Source organism: Camelus bactrianus, chromosome X, assembly GCF_048773025.1.
Source record: "Camelus bactrianus isolate YW-2024 breed Bactrian camel chromosome X, ASM4877302v1, whole genome shotgun sequence".
Classification (NCBI taxonomy): domain Eukaryota; kingdom Metazoa; phylum Chordata; class Mammalia; order Artiodactyla; family Camelidae; genus Camelus; species Camelus bactrianus.
Window position 1 is genome coordinate 27815578 of NC_133575.1, and position 24474 is coordinate 27840051.

Below are 24474 nucleotides of genomic sequence, written 5' to 3' on the forward strand. Positions count from 1 at the left end.
AAGTTCCTTCATGTCCCAATCATTCCACCCTTTCTTTTGATTTCAATTATCATGAATTAGTTTTGCCTGTTCTGCAACTTTATATGAATAGAATCATGCCATATAATGTATTCTTCTGTTTTTTTTCCACATGATGTGAAATGTTTGCAGTTCATTAATACAGTCCACATATCACTAAGTTGTTGCTTTTTATTGGAGAGTGGTATTCAATTGTTCAAGTATATCAGAGTTGTTTATCTATTCCCCCTCATTTTTGCACTTATTTTTCTGTTAGTATTTCAGTTTAGAAAGTAGAGTGATCATTATTGAGTAGGTGAAAAGATACAGGGATTGTTAAGATGATTAGTATTTCACAATATATTCCAAAATAGGTGATAAGTACGGAATCAAATCTGTCCCACCACCTGTTTTTGTAAATAAAGTTTTATCGGAACACAGCTTTGCCCATTTGCTTATACATTGTTTATACCTGCTTTCATGCTACCAAAGCAGAGTTGAGTAGTTGTGACAAAAAAAAATACATATATAACCCACAAAGTTTTAAATACTTCTGTTTGTCTCTACACAAGAAGTTTGCTGATCCTTGTTCTAGAATGATTATCAGACTAAAGGATGCTACACAAGCTCTGCACCTAGTCAAAATGTCTTCACTGACTCAAGTTACAATGTTAGGTTTTGATTTTTATTTAAAATCAATATAAAATGGCCAAAGGCCATGGAAATAGTACTCCTCCATCTTTCATAAGAAAAAAAAAACATAATTTTAGGTCATTCACTGTCATTATGTAGTACAGTGTGTCTTAAAATATTCAAAATGAAAAATTACCTAGAAATTATCAAAAAGATACATTGTTCTGAAACAGTGGTACATTTTCCTTTACCAAACTATGAAGATTTGGAATGCACAGTATTTTCTACCTTGCCATTCTAGAAGAGTTAAATGCTCTATGCTAAGGTTTTATTATAATTATTTATTTTGATTGTTTACTGATTCTGAACTATTGCTTTCATATTTATTGGTGTTATACATGTTATTTATTTGTGTCTCTTCTGGTGAAGTAAATCAAATACATGGAATAAGGAATGACAAAATTCAATTAACATGGAAATATATGCATAAAATAGAATTGTTAAAACACATCAAATCATCAGACAACACTCACAGAAAATTATGAGTCTCACACACGCAAATTGTCCTAATCTGGTTTCCAAATACTTACCAAGAAGCTCTAAATACACAAAAATTTGACTGAGTATAAATATGAGTATTGGCCATATTTACCAGTATTGTCTCCTCCTCTTCTAGTTGTTGCTGGTATTTTCTGTATCACTAAATTAACACAATAAAAAATAAGAGTGAACAAATATTAAAAGTTAAACACAGAAAACTGAAAATCAAAGATAAGATAAAATGGGGGTAAGATTGATATTTATAACTTATATTCTTCTTGAAACTTGATTTTATTGCTGCTGTCTAAATATTCTGGTATATTAGTAATTAAGCATAAATATTCAGGGTAGTTTTAAATATATTCATGACCATATTAATAGATACTTTACATTAGTAGTCAAAATATAGTTATAACTGAAAAACACAATAAATAATTTTGATGTTTCAGGGGGTAGGAAAATTCTTGGCCACCAATCTTGTCACTTACTTCTTAGGAAAGACAAAGTACCACATTGCAAAGTATACCTTGAGGGCATTATGCTTCATTAAATAAGTCAGAGAAAGACGAATACTACATGTTTTCACTTATATGTGGAATCTAAAAAACGAAACGAATGAACAAGTATAACAAAATAGAAACAAACTCACACATACAGAGAACAAACTAGTGGTTACCAGAGGGGAGAGGTGAGGAGGGTAGGGCAAAATGGATGAATGGGATTAGGAAGTACAAACTATCGATTATAAAACAGGTAAGTTACCAGAGTGTGATGTGTAGCACAGGGAGTATACTCAGTATTTTATAACTCAGTGTAATGTATGATCTATAAATATGCCGAATTATTTTGTACACCTGAAACTAATTTTATATTGTAAATCAATTAAAAAATACAATAGTACAGGTGAGAGGGGTCACATATCCCTGGGCCTGGGGGACAGAGCTACTAGAAGTACTTATGCAACTGGAGGAGGAGAGTTCTAGGAAGAACAGACTTAGACATAAATGATAATTTAGCACCAAAAGGCCAGGTGCTTCTGTGGATCTTTCCATGAGCCCTAAGGTGATAGGGTGGCTCAGCAGTGGAGGGCAGCTAGCCAAATCCTGTGGCACTCTGTAGGAAAGGCAAAGGAAAACATACAAGTGTCCTTAACATGCAGTCCCGTTTTCATGCTGTCTGTGCTGATTGTTTGCAGTATATCATTGGCCTTATTAAATTAGCATTGTTAATTTGAAAATTTTGGTTTGGTTGGTTTGTTTTTACTGAATTCATAAACTGATTATTTTTATAGCCACATGAAAGCTGTAAGCTAAAGATACGCTTTTTTAAAAAATATATTTGTTTGACCATATTTAAGTAACTGGCTAGAAGTCCACAGAGGGAGACTGAAGTTAACTTTTTTCCTTTCCTTAAATTGTCCTAGCAGTGACCAAGTTTGAGAAAGCATGGCTTTAAAAAAGTAACAAATGCTATTAAGATGGTCCCCATGACAGCAGAATAATAAAGAAAGTGTCCTCCCAAAACAAGCTTGAAAATACAAATCAAAGCAATACCAAGACATTTTCCCTCACCTGTCAGATTGGCAAAAAAATCAAAATTTGATCATTCACCTTTCTGTGGCATTATAAAGCCCTAGGCACTGTCCTACATTCCTAGTGTCAGGGAAAAATGGTACATCCCTACGGAAGAAAATCTGGCAATATTTATTAAAACTACTATTTGATCCAGCAGTCCTACTTCAAAAAAAATCTACCCTGCAGATACACCCACATATGCACAAACGGACTCTTTGAGCTGAGTGGATTATTGAGCTAGATCAATAATTCTGTAAGGAATGGGGCATGATTTTTGCCTTCCCCCAGGGGATATTTGGTAAAGAGTGGAGACTTTTTAGTCTGTCACAAAAGAGGGGAGGGGGTTGCTACTGGTATCTAGTGGACAGAGACCCAGGGATGCTGCTAAAAAGCCAAGGGTGCACAAGATGGCACCCCTAACAAAGAATTTTCTGTCCCAAATATCAGTAGTACCAAAGTTGAGAAACCCTGATAAAGGTCAGTTCTTTAATTGGTATGGTTCTATAATTCATATCTTCTGTTTTGCTTTCAGATTTTAGGGACAGCTTTTGCATTTTTTGTCAACATTTATGGTTCTGGGTTGTTTTGGTTTGATTCCTCTGTAGTAACAATTAAGTTAGATTAGAAATAACTAGTAAGTTTAAATATTTTAATAATTACAGCGTCTCAAGGGGGAAAAAATCTTAAGTGCCAAAACAAAAGCAATTATAAGCATTTATTTGCTGCCTTTTATTTAGCTTTTTGTATCCCTGCACTGAAAATCTAATTTAGAACTTTAAAACCTGCAAAATACAATTAGTGCCCTTTGGAGTTTTTGTATCTGATGAAAATCTATGTTGTTATATCATAGTTTCCTTTCTGGGAATATTTTAAAATTTGTTTCTAGAGGGTTCCTTAACACAGATGCTGCCTAAACCAAGTGACAGCACATTGAGGCAAAGAGATTGTGTACCTTCCATGAAAATTGTGAGATGTATGATTCATGCCTGTGATCACTGTACTTGGAACCCAGAATCTTTTAAAATGTTTATTAAAAAACATCCAACACATAAAAGAGAAAAATATAAACTGTCTTACAAAAATACTGAGCTATGATGACTAACATAAAGTTTACATCTACCTCTCAAAGAATATATATACATTTTATACTTGAGAAAATTTTCAAATCCTTTCTTTTTCTCCAAAAATGGACTATACAGAAACCTATTTTTAGACAATAACTTTCCCTTTCACTCTCCATATAAAAATATTTTGAAATGGAGAAAACCTCCGTAAGAAAATAACCACTCCCTCATTTCCTTCCTCTCTCTTGCTTCAGGATCTTTCTGTTTCCCTTTAGCCTATTATTTCCATTGTATATACTAATTTACTTCCAGAGCTACAAATACTGTATATAGTTGATATCTGCATGTATTTCTGTTTAGTTATTGAAGCCTTAATGAGAATGACAGTGTCAAAATGAAGCTGAGAAATGAGAAGCTAATTTTAGTTTCAGAAGCATTGAACCTCCTATGAAGATCTGTCTCTATGGTTGTACTAATTCTGATGATAAGAATATTCACTGGTAAAAGTAGAGGTGATTATCAGCTGGGAGGAGAGGGTAAGGCAAGTAATAACCAAGTGAATATATTTTTCATGCTATATATACATACCTCTTGTCTATAGCTCAGATGTATTGGATATTAGCGCCTAAGAAGAAGGACAGAATCATGATTGACAAAAATCACGATAAGCTGACATTCCACATTATGTTTTAAAGTTGATCTGTTAGAGTCTTAGTATTTTATTTGCTTGAAAAGTTTGAAAAGTCATATTCTTAATTAAGAAATATGCCATTCACTGCATTCCTAATTTGGACAGAATTTGGATAGTCCTTTTATGTGGATTGGGTTGATAACAACTGTCAGTGAATTTTCATCTGGTTGTTGGATAAAATCAATCTTTTATGATAAACATAGCTGACAACTTTAAGAGAATAAATGCAGGCTTCTAAAATAAGTATTTAACAAATTCAGAGTTAGAAATCCTGAGTGCTATTGTTAATAAACCTTTTAATATTGGAGAAAATTTCTGCCCTGTTTTAGCAAATCCTTTGACACTTCAGGAAATCTGTACTCAGAATAAGTATTTATTTAACCTCAGTTGTGTTTGGGATGTAAATAATTAATAACCTCTTTTTTTCTATCTTACAATATGCAGTGGTTAGCACAGGCTTGTCCTCTCAAAGCACCTCCCATTGTCACTTGTCTCCTATTCTCTGAAGATCTTCCTGAACCACTGACTGAGACCAATAGATTCCACCACAGTTAAATTTTCTTGCTGTAGCTAAATTCAGAATATGAGGTAGATAATTTTGTTTCCACAGCCAATATCTAAACATACTTTAAAAACATATTTCCTATGATTTATATTTCTATTTTCATTCCTTTATTCATGTGGTGAATAGTAATTGAGGGCTTTTATTAAAATGAAAAGTATGATTCCTATCCTCATGGAGCTTAAGATGAGTAGAGGAGAAATGACAAACTGCCAGTGACACAAGTTGTTTTAAAATGATTAGTGTGGTAAAAAAATAATAATAAAATAAAATGACTACTGTGGTTAACTGCTACCATCAACAAGCAAAGGTGACTATGAGACCACAGGTCCTAGCACCCTGACTACTGAGGATTCCCCATGAGGAGAGCAGTACAGCAACCCAAAGGGTGAGACAGAGTTAGCTGGATGAAAGAGGGAAAAATCATCTCTAGGCACCAGAGAAGCTTGTGGGAGTTTTCCATAGTGGAAACCAGCTTAGCCCATTTGAGAAAGAACTTACGTGGGTGGAACCGAGGGAGTGGGAAGAACCTGTCTAGAGATTAAAGTGGGCATAGTTGGCAAGACCATAGTGAAGATTTGGGGCTTCTAAGAATAACAGAGGATAACTAATAATTACTGGATTTTTAAGTATGAAAATAATGTGTTCTTTTCATGGTAAATTGAGCAAAGGAGATTCAAGGAGACAAGTTAATGAAGTTTCCACAGTAGTTCAGGCCTGGTAGTGGCTTGCACAAGGGTGAGAGGAACACATTAATTAAGAGCAAGTAATGCCCTACTGTGTAAGAAGCAGGAGCTTTGTGAGCAGTCATGACTGGTAACTAGAATCATCATGAACTTACCACTTTAGTACTGTATTCACACCATTAACATATATACAAAATATTTAATCAAACAGGTTTCAAGAATTGCAGAGTAATCTATCTGTCCATCTGTCTAACAAAATAGTGTCATAAAACAATAATGGTAGTAACCATTTGGATGTGCCAGAAAAGTCATTTTATTAGACAAAAGGTATCCCATCCATACATTGTCCCTATATAATTACCATTCAACCTAATGTATGTATTATAGTGCCAACATATCATGCAATGGGAGCTATGTTGGCCAAGGTTGCCTATTATTTGGGTGAATTAGGAAATGACTGACTTTTAATCAATATGGTAGAATATCAGTAAATTTAAAAAGCAGAGTACTTGACTATATGTGATAAATAATTTAAAACTGTTGAATTATAACAAATTTATTTACAAAATCAATAAACACTTTAATGTGTAAGAAATATTTTTTATGGCAAACTCAACAAAAATACCAAGGTATAATGGAAATTGTCATCCATGTTATCCCTAAATATCTGTAGTTTTCTGTGCTTTAATAATAAGCATATACACTTGTTTAATAGGAGAACATAATAAGTATATAAAAAATGAATGGAATCACTGAAAACACATTTGAATTGGGATAAAGATTACAAGGTATTCAAAGAAAATAGAATGATAGATGAACTACAAAAAGCTATTTTCTTTGAATATATAATTAAATAATGCCATCTGCATACTCTTATTTATATAAAATTGCATGTCTTTTTGAAGAGATTTCATTTACATGTTTTTACTCCACTTTTATAAGGTCATTTAAAAGATCAGGCATTTTGATTAACTTCAAATAACTATGTTTTCCTCTGGTATGGCTGCAGGAACACTAAGCAACAGCATAAAAATTGAGAGAGAAAAGTGACCATACACCTGATGCTTTTCTTACACATTTTCTTAAAGATAGAGGAATGAAAGATACAGGGACTTCTGAAACATCTTTTACATGAGCTTTTAGCCATTAACATCCAATTTTAGACTCTACCCAAGAATGAGGCTTCATGTTTTTGTACTTTATTTTCATAGAGTATTATTTTATGTAATTCTTAGAAAATGCACCAAAAATGGAAGTTGGGCCCTCTAGTACATCACCATCACAAGATACCCAGCTAGAGCTTTAAACGGTAATGTAATATCTAACACTTATGGAACACTCTCTGAGAATCAGGCACTTTCTAAGGATTCCACAATTTGCACATTGAATCCTCAGAAATAACCTGTGTAGCAGATACTGTTGTCATCTCCACATTACAGTTGAAGGAACTGAGTTTCTAGTGAAGACGTTTTCTCAAGGTCCTACAGAGACCAAAGGGAAGAAGCCAAGGCGTTTAACTTCGGGCTTCACAACCTAGGACTTCAGGCCTGTCATACAGCACAATTACTGAGAAGGTGCCATCAGCATCATCATCATATGTGCAGAACGTAGTCTGTAACCTGTGAAACAGAGTGGAGTAGCCCTCAGGGTCAGACATCAGAGGAAGAGGGGCCAGCAATAGAGATGGAGAAGGGACAGCCAGTATACTAATAAATTAATAAAGCTAGTCATGAAAGCCAAGAGCAAAAAGAACTTCAGCTGGTCAAACGGTAAATGCTGCTGATGGGTTGAGTGAGCTCAGAACATAGATCTGACCATTGAATTAGAGGTATGATGGACAAAGTTGGCATTCTTTTGAAGGGCGATCCTACTAAAGTGAGAAGGACAGAAGCTTTAATGAAGCGAGCTGATCAAAGAAAACAATGTGAGGAGGGGTGGAGCAAAGGGTCAGGGTCTGGAGGCCAATGTGGGATCATGTGAGGACCAGTAGCAGACTTCACAGGAGCCTTTGTGATCACAAACCAAACCTGACGTGGGAGTTTACATTCAACTTACAAACCAAGCACAGCAAGATGACTGGCCTTGGATGAAATGAGACCAGCATGACACATAAATCAGCAAATCAGACACACAAAAAAGACAACAAATTAGTCAAAGAACAATGTCCTTCAGCTATAGAACACTGGGGAAATAAAGAGTCGTGAATCTGACATGCAGCTAAACAGTAAAACCACTCCCTTAGAGAACATCCCACAGAGAAAAGTCACTGAACTAATCCCCAGAGAGGCACGGAACACCTGGATCACAAGTTACTTAGGATGAAGAAATACAAGTAGAGGGAAATTGTACCTGCAGAGAATGATTTATAATCTTATAGAAGTGACAGGGCGAAACAAAGACTAAATATCTACCAAGAATAATATCCTGGCAGGGAAATACCAGCTGATTTAAATAGAACAGATGCATAAATTAAACATGTTGGAAAGATGTTCATTGAACCTGTTGACAGCAGCCTGTGTTTTGCTCATTTTAGCATCTGCGATTGAGCTTAGTATCTGGCAGTAAAGATGCACACTCGATTGTTGTTGAGTGATAACAGTATTAAAATGACCATTGTTGAATGATAACAGTATTAAAATCGTCAATGCCAGTTAACGCAGACAAATGTGTGTGAGCACTGGGGGTGGAGAGAGCAGAGGAGTCCTGGCATTTTCATTTAATAAGGCTTGATGGTTTTCCTGGACTGGTGGGTTGAAAATGATGAAGATAAAGGGAGGCTGATAGAAAAGGAGTGGTGGAGATTATTATCTCTTACTTATTACATTTACATAGGGGAGCCTATTCACTGACAAGAAGGGAAAAGTATGGGAGAAAAGAATGCCAGCTTCAATCTGCCTCTTCCATCATGGTTCACCATGGGAGAAAAAAAAGCAGCATATCAAATCAGTGACCTTGGGTGAAGAAATGGAACATGAGTACATGATCAGAGCCTTCTCTTTCTTTCCCAATAACTTGATTCCAGGAATCCATCCTTTCTCCTCCTCCTTTATGCACAGTTTTTTTCCTGCAAGAAATCTAAAACTGGCCAATTTTACATTCAATTGTGGAGGAAGGTATTAAGCCCATTGTGTCCAAAGTTCCAAACCTCTTTCCAAATCATCTTTATAAATAATTAGCTGACATTTTAATCTCCATCTGCCTTATGTCTACATCTACTTCTCAGTTGGTTTTATACTCAGATGAGGTAAGACAAGGGTGTGATCAATTAATGACTAATGATCACTCCTAAAACCTAATCACAGTCCAACCCACAGAATGAAATATTTTATTTCTACCATAAGAGAGTTAAGAAACTATAAGAAGTACAAAATAGCATGAACAACATTACTCTTTTGGACACTATTTAATGTGCTGAGTAAACTGAAATTATACTCAAGGGGAAATATAGCTGGTTTCCCTTTGCATATACTAAAGAACAAAATCATATTCAGAGTTACAACTAAGTTCTTCCCTTCAAAAAGAAATAGATTTCTTAGATTCCACATATGAATGAAAACATGGTATTTGTCTTTCTCTGTCTGACTTAAAAATAAGTCTTGGCCTACTTAGCTAAGCATTTGTAGCTAAGCTACAAAACTTAGCGTATTACCCTCCAGGTCCATCCACGTTGTTGCAAATGACAAAATTTCATTCTTTTTTATGGTTGAGTAGTGTTCCATTATATTTAAATACCACTTCTTCTTTATCTATTCATCTGTTGATGGACGTAGGTCGCTTCCATATCTTGGCAATTGCAAATAATGCTGCTATGAACATTGGGGTGCATGTGTCTTTTTGAATTAGTGTTTTTGTTTTTTTTCTGATATATATACCCAGGAGTGGAATTGCTGGATCATATGGTAGTTATATTTTTAGTTTTTTGAGAAACTTCCATGCTGTTTATCATAGTGGCTGCACCAATTCACATTTCCACCAACAGTGTGCAAGTTATCTTTTCTCCACATCATCAACAACATTTGTTATTTGTGTTCTTTTTGATGATAGCTATTCTGACAAGTGTGAGATGAAATCTCATTGTTGTTTTGATTTATATTTTCCTGATGATTAGCAATGCTGAGCATCTTTCCATGTGCCTAATGACCATCTGCATTTCCTCTTTGGAAAAGTGACTGTTCAGCTCTTCTGCCCATTTTTTAATCAGGTTGTTTATTTTTTTGATGTTGACTTGTATGAGCTGTTTATATATTTTGGATATTAACCCCTCATTGGCCATATCATTTGCAAATATTTTCTCCCATTCTGTAGGTTGTCTTTTTGTTTTGTTGATGGTTTCCTTTGCTATGCAAAAGCTTTTTAAGTTTAATTAGGTCCCATTTGTTAATTTTTGCTTTTATTTCCTTTGCTTTAGGAAACAGAGCCAAAAAAATATTGCTGTGATTTATGTCAGTGTTCTGCCTATGTTTTCTTCTAGGAGTTTTATGGTTTCTTGTCTTACATTTAGGTCTTTAATCCATTTTGAGTTAATTATTGTATAAGGTGTTAGAGAATGTTGTAATCTTATCCTTCTACATGTAGCTGTCTAGTTTTCCCAGCACTGCTTATTGAAGAGACTGTCTTTTCTCCATTGTATATTCTTGCCTCCACTGTGTTGTAGGTTAATTGACCATAAGCGTATGGGTTTATTTCTGAGTTCTCTATTCTGTTTCACTGATCTATGTGTCTGTTTTAGTGCCAATATCATACTGTTTTTATTACTGTAGCTTTGTAGTATAGTCTGAAGACAGGGAGCATGATTCCTCTAGCTCTGTTCTTCTTTTTCAAGATTGTTTTGGCTATTTGGGGTCTTTTGTGTTTCCATACAAATTTTAAAATTATTTGTTCTAGTTCTGTGAAAAATGCCATTGTTATTTTGATATGCATTTCCCTGACAACATGTATAGACCCAGAGGATATTGTATTATACTTAGTGAAATAAGGCAGACAGAGAAAGATAGATACTGTATGTTTTCACTTATCTGTAGAATCTAAAAAACAAAAAACAAAATAGAAACAGACTCACAGTTACAGAGAACAGACTAGTAGGTACAAGAAGAGAGAGTAGTGAGGGGAATGGAAAAATAGGTGAAAAGGATTATTAAGTACAGACTCTCAGTTATAAAATGAATAATTTACAAGGTTGTAAAGTGCAGTTCAGGGAATATAGTCAATATTTTATAATAACTTTGGAGTATAATCTATAAAAATATCAAATTTACTTTGTTATAATATAATACTGTAAGTCAACTGTACTTCAATTAAAAAAAAGTAAACCAGTTTTTTTTTTTTTTAAAGTGATATAAGGGAAGCATAAGCAGGGAGACTTGGAGAGTGCAGGCAAGTTGATTCCCTACACCCTTGGAGTAGGGGCAGGGAAAGGAATCACATTATTGCCAAGTGCCTTTAAGGAGCCCAAACAAGGGAGAGGTCAGCTGATATATCAAAAATTTAGATACCGCGAAGAGAGAGAAAAAATGTTAAAGTTGGATGGGGATTGATCAAATCTACTTCTCTATGGCAAGAGATACTTCAGGAGAACAAAAGCAAGTGTTCACAAAATTAAGTGTCTTTAGCCAAAACATAATGAACTTGTTGAATTTGGTAGCACTAAGCCGGAAATAAAAATGTTTCAGGTATTTTTAGGTAGTAACTTTTAATCAATTCCTGTTATCAGATTTATAATTTCTTCAGTTTACAACCTGACATATGTAGAAGTCAGTAAAGTAGTGAGAACATATAACAGTGTTTTCTACATGCAAACATTCATTCTACCTTCCTTTATATATAGAATCATTTTCCTTCATCACAATAGGTTTCCAGTAGAAATCAAGCTTTGAACACTTAACCCCAGTGTAGTTTCTACAGTGATGGATAAAGATAAGCCTGCAATCTTTCCATTTAGTTATTTTTAGCATTTAGTATTATTTTTCGTTATGAAAATCAATGAAACAGTAAAATTAGGTCGATATCAAAACATATATTTTCAGGACCTATTTGAGAGAGATTATTTTTCTGTTTTGCCTTTCAAATTTCCAAAAATGATGTTAGAGCCTTCCTTGTAGGTTCTGTTCATCTAGGAGAAAGTGCAGGGGTTTTGAGATAATAACTTAAAATTTTTTTTCAATTTTATTGAGATTGGTGGGGAGGAGAAAATTTCCCCCTCTACCTCTCTTGAATTCTTGTGGCTGGATTAATAATAAAATTGACATAAGACAGATTAACAGAAAAAGAAAAAAATTACATTTATTCACAAAGAGATCCCATAAAAATGGACCTAAGAAGTAGCCAAAGCAGGCAGCTTTTATATTTTTTAAACAAAGAAACAATAAATTTATGAGAAATTGACACGACAAACTTAGGTTTTAGGTGCTCAATTAGTGAAGAATCTAAACAGAATTTGGGTTTGGAGTAGGCAATTAAAGAAGTAACAAGGTTTGTTTATATAGGCTTCTCAGCTAGAATTCTCTATCTTTGGCAATAAGGGTGTCCTACCTCCAGATTCAGGGAGTGTACCTTTCACTTCAGAAATTTTATTTCCTGCTTTCAGTGGGACAGAAAGGAGTGTCAGAGTGTCCCTCTTGCATTGCCATTTCTTAATTAAGTAACTTTAGTTCAAAATAGTAAATATTCCATTGAGACACATTTTGGGGTGGCCTGCCCTGGACCCCAGCAAAATATAGTTGACATACAGCTCACTTTTGATATGGTCCTGATTTTACTGTTTCATTGCTTTTCATAATGAAAAGTTTTTTCTTTCCCACTATACCCCTTTCTTTTTTTTTAAACAAAAACTTTTTAAAAATCTATTTTTATATATAGTTGCTAACATTTGTAAATCTCAAACTCCCAAATTTATCCCTTCCCACCCCCTTTCCCTGGTAACCATTATATTGTTTACTAACTCTGCAAGTCTGTTTCTGTTTTATAAATGAGTTCATAGTGTCTGTTAGATTCCACATATGAGTGATATCATATGGTATTTTTCTTCTCTTTCTGGCTTACTTCACTTAGAATGACAATCTCCAGGTCCACCCATGTTGCTGCAAATGGCAGTTTTATTCTTTTTTATGGCAGAGTAGTAGTATTCCATTATATAAATATACCACAACTTTCTTATCCAGTCATCTGTCGATGGACATTTAGATTGCTTCCATGTCTTGGCTGTTGTACATGGTGCTGCTCTGAGCATTGGGGTGCATGTATATTTTTGCATTAGAGTTCCCTCTGGATATATGCCCAGGAGTGGGGTTGCTGGATCCTATGGTAAGTCTATTTTTAGTTTTTTGAGGAATCTCCATACTGTTTTCAATAATGCCTTCACCAAACTACATTCCCACCAACAGTGTAGGAAGGTTCCCTTTTCTCCACAGCCTCTCCAGCATTTATTGTTTGTGGACTTTTGAATGATGGCTGTTCTGACTGGTGTGAGGTAATACCTCATAGTAGTTTTGATTTGCATTTCTCTGATAATTAGCGATATTGAGCATTTTTTCATGTGCCTATTGCCTATTTGTATGTCTTTATTGGAGAATTGCTTGTTTAGGTCTTCTGCCTATTTTTGGATTCGGTTGGGTTTTTTTGTTGTTGTTATTAAGTTATGTGAGCTGTTTATATATTCTGGAAATTAAGCCTTTGTCAATTGCATCATTTGCAAATATTTTCTCCCATTTCATAGGTTGTTATTTTGTTTATGGTTTCCTTTGCTGTGCAAAAGCTTATAAGTTTAATTAGGACCCATTTGTTTATTTTTGCTCTTATTTCCATTGCCTGGGTAGACTTCCTTAGGAGAATGTTGCTAAGATTTATGTCAGAGAATGTTTTGCCTATGTTTTCTTCTAGGAGGTTTATAGTGTCTTGTCTTATGTTTAAGTCTTCAAGCCATTTTGAGTTTACTTTTGTGTATGGAGTGAAGGAGTGTTCTAACTTCATTGATTTACATGCTGCTGTCCAGTTTTCCCAACACCACTTGCTGAAGAGACTGTCTTTTCTCCATTGTATATTCTTGCCTCCTTTGTTGAAGATTAATTGACCATAGGTCTGTGGATTTATTTCTGGGCTCTGTATTCTGTTCCATTGATCCATATGTCTGTTTTTATGCCAATGCCATGCTGTTTTGATTACTGTAGTTCTGTAATACTGTCTGAAGTCGGTCAGTTATTCCTCCAGCTTCATTCTTTTTCTTCAGTAATGCTTTGGCAATTCTGGGTCTTTTGTGATTCCATATAAATCTTAGAATCATTTGTTCCAGTTCTGTAAAAAATGTCCTGGGTAATTTTATAGGGATCACATTATATCTGTAGATTGCCTTGGGCAGTATGGCCATCATAATGAAAAGTTTAAGGTGTATAGCATAGTGACTTCACTTATATATAGTAAAATGATTACCACAACAAGTTTAGTTATCATCCATCAGCTCATGTAGTTACTAAAAAAAATTTTTTTCTCCTTTTGATGTGAACTTTTAGAATCTCCCACTTTCTTAGCAGCTTTCAGGTGCTTTAGGTAGTAACTTTTAATCAGTTCTTAGTATCAGATTTTTAATTTCTTTAGTTTACAACCTGACACATGTACAAGGAAGTAAGGTAGTGAGAACATATTACAGTAGTTTCTACATACAAACATTTATTTTATCTTTCTTTATATGTAAAATCATTTTCCTTTATCAGGATAGATTTCCAGTAGAAAGCAAGCTTTGAACACTTAACCCCAGTTAGATTTCTACAATAAAACTTAATCAACCATTGAAATTCACTTAGGTATAGCACGATAACACAAAAAAATCTTTTCACATCTGAATGAGATTGGTCATCCCTGGGGTACTATAAGTGTCATTCGTCTGCTTATTAAAATTTTGTTCCATTTGAATCATGAAATACTTAAATTTATTTTAGCCCATAAAATTGTCAGTTAAATGTTAAACATTTGAACTCTGACACAATCCACTCTAGTATCTACTTCCCTGATTTGCCTATTAATCAGTTTTTGCTATTAGTTGAAGAAAGGAAGACTTACAGGATTTCATTTATTAAGCATTGCATTTCTAAAATTGCTCTAATTATTTTACTAGAGCAAGTTCTGGATCCAGGTTATAATATTCCCAAGATAAGAGGGATTGTTTTCCATCTGTCCAATTTTAATTTGAAGAAATAACTCCATAAATTGAAGAGTAATTGAGAAAGCTGGCAATAGAATAGTCTGTGCTTTCCATGTGCATGTATTCCAATTTTATTTATAAATTTAAGCCCTATATGATTAATTTGGCCCTGTTTACAATTACAAAATTAAAATTTACTCAAAAGAAATAACAACTATTCAAAATAACATCATTAAAATTTTTAATTGTATGACCTAATAATACTGTCTCCTTTTGCAGAATGTGTATTACTAATGTCTAGCTGGTAAATAAAAAGGATGTAATTTATGTGAAATATCAAACTTTGTGTAATTTCTAAGAACCTATGAGTTATAGTTGGGTGCAGATGACAGCAGATACTGATTTCATACTTCTTTCTCCACTTTTAAGGAAAAATAATAACTTTTATCTCTTCCAGTAAATATAAGAGTAGAATTATTCTGACAGTGGCTTGTTTTTGTTTTGTTCTTTTTTTTTTTTTTTTTTTCATTTACTTACTTAACAAATATTTGATAGTTCCTGAGCTCTACCATGTATTGTTGAGACTATTGTTTGTAAGAAACAGCACCCACTGAAAGTTCTGTGTCCTAGGAAATGTCTTAGTCATGAGGAAACTGGGATTATTAATCATCCTATTTCTAGTCCAGTACACTGGAGCGTAGAGGTTTCTGGTCTCAGGGAATTTGACTTACTGACTAGAAAGTGACTGGGGCTCTGTCTTAAAGAGTGGAGACAACATTCTGATGGTAGCAGTGAGATGGGGGTGTGTGACAGCAAGAGCTTCCCTCTCCATTGTGTCACTAGGCACAGAAAAAATATTTCATGTATAATAGATTCTTAATAAGTACATTTGGATAGATAAACAGATTTATTAAATCATTAGCAAATGAAGTATGGCAGAGACTGCTAGATACCTCCCCAATATTTATTTCCTTCTTTCTCCTTTTTTAATGATAGAAAATCCCCCAATTCTATCTGAACATGCCAAGAGACAATAGTTCCCAGCCTAATTTGCAGCGAGGTGTGTCCAAATGACTGAGTTCTGACCAGTGGGTTGCAGGTAGATATGACATGTGCATCCTCAGGTCATGACTTTAAAGGGAACCAGCTTGATCTTCACTACAGATGTGACTGCACAGTTGACCATGCAGATGAGGGCAGCTTAGTGGGTGTTGGAGCAGCAAGGGAAAAGGAACCTGAATCCCTGATTGTCTCAAGAGGCATAGACACTATACTCCCTAAACCACCTGCAAGACCAGGTTTTCACGTGAAAGAGAAATAAGCCAGTCTTATAAAATCACTGCTAAAATAGCTGAAGTACATGACTAACATGTACCAGGACTTACTGGTTTTCTGTTTAAAAGATGTTTCTGCCTCTCAAGTTTTCATGGAAGCATGGGAGATCATGTGCCTAATTGTTTATGGTGTAACATCATCTGCGTGGAATTAGATTGAATTGGGGCTGGAGGTAGAGAGGGCGCTATCCATATCATTCAGCAATTTCTTGAATTGTTAAAAATGGAAATTTTAGTAAAGTAATAGAATATCCATTATTAAAATATTTAAACTGCTCTACCCTCTCTCTTAATACTCCTTCAGTTATATCTCATTTACATTCTTTTATCATTGAAATACTTAGATCAGAGCCAGAGTTGATAAAACTAAGATCAAAGTAAAACAAAATAGATATAAATGAAGCAAATTAGGGAAGAAGTTTTTGTTCTTGCAAGGAATTGCATATTCAATTTTGTGGTCAACTTGCTTTTTAAATAATACATAAACATAGATTTTTTCCCCCTTGAATGTAGTGATAATGCTGCTATAAGAATTTCCCTTTTGATGTAGATTAGGCTTATTCCAGGTTAATTCATCTGAAAGTAAGTTGAAAAGTAAAGTTTGCATCATTGGGATTTGGTTTTGCCAGATCATCACATGAACTTTTTGAGAAGTCTTAAGACTAAATGTCAGAGGAATTACAGGGAGCCAAGTTCACTGTCTGAAATTCAAATCAAGATGGTTTTGTCCTTCTGTACTTGTGGACAGCTTGAGTCCTTACTAAATTCACTTGCAGGCTGGCTCGTTTGCCAAAAACCCCTGAAACCTAAAGCTGAATTTGTTTAAAATAGACCTTCCACTAATTATTATTATTATCAGTCTGTATCTTAGAAACAAATATTGCTTGCTGAGCAATATACAAATCTCAGAAGAATCATCATTTTAGATACCTGAAGGAGAAAGAGATTTCCTAGCTATTATACTAGAACTTTAACTTTTACTTACCTTTTTGTTGGTATTATACTAAACACAAACATTGTGGAATTAAGCTTGACTTCCTAGCAGGCATCAGATACATCTAATAGTGACTGACAGACATAAATCACTCCACTACCCCCAGGATCAAAACATTTCATTACCAAAATGCTGACCTGAAAAGATGAAATGCCCCAAATCAATATCTTGATGTACATTCAAAAGTACAAAACTTAATAAGAGCAATTCTGACTTGTTCAAAATGTTGTGTTGTCCATTTTGTTGGTGGTATATGTTTTATTTCAAGTGAAAAATCTCATATTTGGAAAATTAGATAAAATATTTTTAATTATTTAGAGTCAAAATTAGATGCCAAAATTACCAGTAAAAAGCTATAATTTATTATGATTGATTATTTTTAAAATGGGCATTATATCTAATTTATGTCAGTTTTTCTATTTCTATAAATAAAAAGGCATTTTATCTAAGCTTGTGTTTCTAAAATGAAGGCTATAACACATGGCCTCCATCATATTCCGTAAAATCAAAAGAAAATCGAAGAAATTAAAGTAGGCTTGAAGTGGAAATTGCAGTTATTACAGATTTTCTTCTTTTTACTGTTGACAGAATCACAATCTATGTCTTATAAACCTATTAATAATTTTAGTTAATGTCATTTGTGGCTGTGACAACCAAGTGAAGACAGCAAATGTAAGAACTGAGCACTCGTTAAACACTGCTCAAATGATGTATTCTATAAGGAAAGTAAATGGACAATCAGCATTCTGCAACTGAAGCAAACTGTTTAATGGTTTAAAAAATATTCATGATTGTGGTTCTCTTACCCTTAACATTTTTATTACAGTTATCTAAGCTCCTTCTTAAAACACTGTATAATTGGTCAGTTCTAAGGTAAGAATTGTTCACAAAAAATTCTTTATCATTATGCTTGGATTCTTTTTTCTTTTTTGTTTATATACCTATTTTAGGTTTTTGGTTTGTGTTTACCTTGAGGTCTTTGTCTAGCAGTCTGTATATACATGATTGCTTTTGAATGGCTGATCTCTTAATTTTAAATGCATTTTAAGTACCTTGCATTTGTACTCCTCTCCCCTCACAATTACTGTTTTATATTTTACATCTAATTGTTTTGTTTATCTCTTAACTGCTTATTGTAGATACAGATGATTTTTACTACTATTGTTTTTTGACCTCTCTACTAGCTTTGTGTGTAGATGACTGTCTACCTTTATTGTATGTTTGCCTTCACCAGTGAGCTTTTTTTATTCCATAATTTTATTGTGTCTAGTTGTGGCCTTTTCTTCTTTGCTTGGAGAGGTTCCTTTAGCATTTGTTATAAAGCTGGTTTGGTGGTGCTGAATTCTTTTAGCTTTTGCTTGTCTGTAAATTTTTTTATTTTTCCATCAAATCTGAATGAAAGTCTTGCTGGGTAGAGTATTCTTGATTGCAGATTTTTTCCCTTTCATCATTTTAAATATATCGTTCCACTCTCTTCTGGCTTGTAGAATTTCTGCTGAAAAATCAGCTAATAGCCTTATGGGAGTTACCTTGTATATTATTTGTTGCTTTTCCCTTGTTACTTTTAGTATTGTCTCTTTATCTTAAATTTTTGTCATTTTGACTACAGTGGGTCTTGGTGTGTTCCTCCTTGGGGTAATTATGTATAGGACTCTGCAGTTCCTGGGCTTGAGTGACTGTTTCCTTTCCCAAGTTAGGGAGGTTTTTGCCTATTATCTCTTCCAATATTTTCTTGGGCTCTTTCTCTCTCTCTTCTTCTTGGACCATTATGATGCAAACATTATTGTACTTGGTGTTGTGTCAGAAGTCTCTTAAACTATCCTCATTTCTTCTCCCTTTTTTCTTTCTTCTATTCAGCAACAATGATTTTCACTACTCTTTCTTCCAGCTCACTGATCCATTCTTCTGAATCATTTACTCTGCTATTGATTCCTTCTTTTGTATTTTTCACTGGTTGTTGTTTATATTTTCTAACTGTATTTAAAACTTCTAACTTCTCACTCTGTGCATCCATTCTTCTCCCCAGTCCTTTGATCATCTTTACAATCATCATTCTGAACTCCTTAGGTAGATTGCTTACCTCCACTTCACTTAGTTATTCTTCTGGCTTTTTATCTTGTTTCTTTGTCTGGATCATATTCCTCTGCTGTCTCATTTTGTCTAAGTTGCTTTTTGTGTTTATGTATGTGGTAAATTCATTGTTTCTTGACCTTGGAGAAGTGGCCCTCTATAAGAGGTGTCCTATGCTTCCCAACAGTGTACTCCCCTCTTGTCACATAAGCTGTATGATTTAGAGATTTCCTGTAAGAGGCTGTGTGGGTTCTTCTGTTGTGGCAGGCTGACTATATGCACTGTCTGGTAGTCTCAGTTAGCCCCTACTCTTGTTGGTTGCCAGGTCCTGTCTTGTGTAGATGCTGTTGGCTCCTGTTTAGTGGGGCCTGGTCATGAGGTGGCTGGTTGTAGAATACTGCGGGGCCCCGGGGCTCACCGGTGGGCAGAGTTAGGGTCTCAAAGGGTCTCGGGCTGTTGCCCACCCACTGCCAAGTGAAGCCAGGTTCTGGGGTTAGTGCCAGTCTACCAGCAGGCAGAGCTGGTTCCTGGAGTCTGGCTGCAGGACCCAGGGATCCCAGAGCTTCTTTCATATCATTGGTAGGGGTGTAGGGTCAATTCCTGATACAGTTGGCTGTGAAGTCCAGGGTGTCCCTAAGGTTGTGCTGGCCTGCTTGTGGGCAGGGCCAGAGCCCAGCTGGTCCCGGGTTAAGGTCTCGCCTGAAATGTAGAACTGTAGATTTTTGTTTTGCTTCTGGTGTCTGTCTCTGGTGCCTGAGGCTGGTCTAGAGGCTTGTGCAGGCTTCCTGGTGGGAGGAGCCAGTGCCTGTCCACTGGTGGGTGGAGCTGGGTCTTGGCCCCCTAGTGGGTTGAAGTGTATCTGGAGGCTTGTCTCAAGGTGGCTCAGTAAGTCTTTAGGCTGCCTGTTTGCTGCTGATGGGTGGGGTTGTGTGTCCCTACTCAGTTGTTTGGCCTGAGGTGTCCCAGCAGTGGATTTAGCAAGCTATTTGGTGGGGCCAGGTCTTGGTGTTAATGACGCAAGCAAGATGTCAGCCTCCAGGAGCGTTTGTGCAGATGAATACTCCCCGATATGTCTACCACCATGTCTGTTTCCCCAGGGTGAGCCACAGCTACCCCCTTCCTCCCTAGGAGACCCTCCAAGAACAGCAGATAAGTCTGGCCTAGGCTTCTATGAAATTACTGCTTTTGCCCTTGGTCCTGGTGTGAGATTTTTGTATGTGTCCTTTAAGAGTGAAGTCTCTATTTCCTCCAGTGCTATGGTGCACTTGCAGTTAAACCTTGGTGGCCTTCAATGCCAGATACTCTGGGGCCTCCTATTCCTAGTTTCAGACCCCTGGGCTGGGTACCCTGACGTTGAGCTCAGAACTCACTCCTGTGGGAGAACCTCTGCAATATAATAATTATTCTCCAGTTTGTGGGTTGCCCACCCAGGGGGTATGGGATTTGATTATAATATGCAAGTGTGCCCCTCCAACCATCTCGTTGTTGCTCCTTTTTGTTTTCAGATGTAGAAGATCTTCTTTGGTAGGTTCCAGTCTTTTTCATCAGTGGTTGTTCAACACATAGTTGTGGTTTGGTGTGCTCATGAGAGTAGGTGAGCTCCGGGTCTTCCTACTTACTTTTTGGGCTGCTCTCCTGTGGTTACTTTGACACTTAGTTTATATGATTATTCTTGAGGTATCAAAAAATAAACTATGTTGTGAAATACAAAACTTCCTTGGTATGTATTATCTTGTCATTTCCTGTGGTGTTTATACATAAAGAAACAAGAAACTAATACAAAAATAAGTGTATATATAAATGTATGAACATACACACATTCTGCCCAGAAAAAAAGGTTGACAGGAAACTGGTAAAGAATATACAAGATGATGGAGATGACTACTAAATAATACACAAAAAGATACTACTACAAAAAATATATCTGAGATATAAGTACTAGATGAAAGAAGACGACTAGATTAGTACATAGAAAATCTACTCCAAGAATATAATTATATTACTAATTCAACTGACCACTGTGAACATATGAATTTGTTCACGGTGATAGTAACAATCTCTATTTTTATAATAATTTTGGAAAACTTAGTGTCACACCGTAAGCAAAGTACTTTGTGTTTTTACACTTTAAATATTTTTCTTATTCAAGTAGTTCCTTACTGAAACTACTTATTCAAATCTATATTTAAACTAATTTAGTAAAATGTTTCACATTTTAATTTTTGGATTACTTTTCCATTTATAAAATGAATAGACTGTTATGTTTTTAATTGTGAAAAAATATAATTTTAGTTAATTATCTCAAAAGTAAGCTTAAATATGAGGTTACATATTTACAAGAGATCTATCTATCTATATCTATATCTATATATATATACTTATATGTAGATAGAGGAGAAATTGTCAGTGATCTTGTGGGAAATAAAAATATAATTTTATCTGTACAGATAGTGATTACACAAAGACATGGTATTATTATTTTCCTTGCCCCTTAGAGTATTCTGGGGCTGTGTTAGAGTCCAAATAAATAGGAATATTTATGTTTCTAACAAATATGTCAGATATTATACTTCAATTAAGTCAGATGCACAGATAATATAAGTTGAATTTGTGGGTAAAGGGGAATCATAATACAGAAAACAGATTTTGCAGTTTATTATATTGTGTTTTTGTGGCATGAATAATCATATGTCAACCTAAACTACAAAATTGTTAAATATGCTCAGATTTATGTGCATCTGCAATATCTAGCACATTTGTAATTTTAAAAGTGTCTAAAATAAATTTTTTTTCTAAAATTTACAGGTTGATATCAAACACTCTAGACCTGGAGTACACATGAGAAATAAACAATAAAAATACAGTGAGATGTAACTTGAGAGGGTTAGAATGGCTGAAGAAAATCTATAAGCTTTTTGGATTATAATTAGCTTCACTGGCTTAAAGCATTAAATTGAAAATTAGTATGATGAAAGTTAAAATTAGTATCATGTCAGGTCTGCTCCTGTAAGTCCTTAAGAAATTAATGCCCCGGCAGTGGAAGCATCACTCAATCACAGTGAACTCATGTTTCATTGTATTTCCACTGTGACAGGTAGTGGAGTCCTTTACCAGTTATCTACCCAGTGGACAGGAGAAGAGAAGGATGCTCAAAGAGAAATAGTGGCTCACAAAACAAAAAAAAGGACTCTAGACCCTGGGTTTGAAGATAATATGGGTGATAGATACAGAAAAATAGATATATAAATAAAATAAAATACCAACAGATGATCCAGTTGAAAAGAAAAAGCATGGAGCTAATCTCCAATGATCTACTAAGTAAATAATGAGGACTGGGCTGTACAGAATGTGTATAACTCACATCTATACATTATATCAGTGTGCTTCTTAAAGACATTGTAGGTAAAAATTACTAGTGTATCTTTCAACTCTTTGATAAAATGATTCAATATCTAGTACACAATCTGTTTCAGAACACTGAAACAGTGTTTTGCTACTATAATCCAGCATACCCTCAATTAAGACCTCACATTTAATTTAATAATCAAGTAAGTACCAAACCAAATGAATAAAGGGAACATGTCTCCATCACTTACAACTTTCTGGACCTTGTGCTGAAACTTGGGTGTAAAAAGACGTGCAAGAAAATTTGTACTTTTATGTTCTCATGTGCCTTGTTTTAGATGGAAATTTTCTGCTGTGCATTTTTAATTTGGGGAAAAGAAAACTGTGTCTGCCAAAGACACAGGCAACATTACTGTTAAAATTCTGAGAAGTAATATCTAAGGCTTTATTACATCACTGTGATCCGATGACTGAGTATTATAAATTTTAAACTTCATCTCTGTGGAAACTATACAGTCAATTATCTGCGAGAAATAAAAAAGAAACAGTTTGACATGTTTCTGAAACAACTTGAAAATAATCTAATAGTTATGAAATATTTATATATGCTATATATTTTTTAGCCCAAGAGTAAGAATACTGCAAATGAAAAAAAAGAGTGACATTATTGTCAAAGGCACTGCTGGAAATGGGGATTTTCACTCTATTTGTTAAAACTAAAACTATATAAGCAGTGGTTTTGGCTTCCATCCAGGCTGGCTTTTAGAGAGTTGAAAGGAGTATTGCTTCCACCCTTACAGTAAAAAAGAGCCAGAATAACTTCAAATTACATGGATTTTCTTGAGCTACCAGAAAGCTGAGGTCACTGGTTCCAAATTTAAGGAAAGACCCTGTCTGCAGGGAGAGATAAGAGATGAGTATGTGTTCACCTGAGGTAACATAATCAGAGAACAATAAGATGATTTCAGCTACAGTCAGGGACAGCTGGTAAAGACCAAGTGTGGCCTGGTGAGACAATGTGAACCCCCTGCAGGCATTGGGAGGAGTCCATGGACTCTTGCATGTCTTTTCTCAACAAACCCCAGCAGGTATTCACAGAAAAGATTGGTAGGAGCCCTGAGGAATAGCCATTGTGGTGCAAGTCCAAGAGGAAAGCAACAGTCATAATGAGAGGGGCCAGAAACTCTAACCTTCTTTTCCACTAGCTCCTGTACAAAACAGTAGTCTGAATCTGTGGGGAGAAGGACAAGAAGCACTGCTGATCTTAATGAACTGGTCAACAGTCATGGCGTTTGGGATCATTGAATAGGTGTGAAAACCCTACTCATGGAGAAGAGGATGATTGTGCATTCAGCCTCTGGGTACAATTTGGAGAGGCAAGATAACCAACAAGTCACATCCCTGGCACTCAGGTAAATCGTACGTGCCTCTGACCCTTAGTCACAACACCACCACCCCCATTGCCAAGGTAAGAAGTTTTGAGTAACAAGTGACAGCAGAATGGAACAGAAGAGGAATAAGTGTGCCAAGGAACATTCTCTAAGCCACATTTTAAAATGGCACAATATCCCCTAGTCAAGGCCATGTTTCATCAAGATTATCACTTGGTCAATGCCAGCATCAAAAATCCTATAGTTTCCCAGGCAGACATGTTTGATACTATTCTCTGGATACTGATTATCTCTCTCTGGATACTGATTATTTATTATCTTAGTCACTAATATCCCAATTTACAAGGGGTCTCTTTGCATGTCTCTGACTATGATTTATTGTTAATGATACACACAGTTGAACTTGTTCATCATTTGGAACATAGAATCAGCAATGGAATATACTGTACTCAGATAACACGTA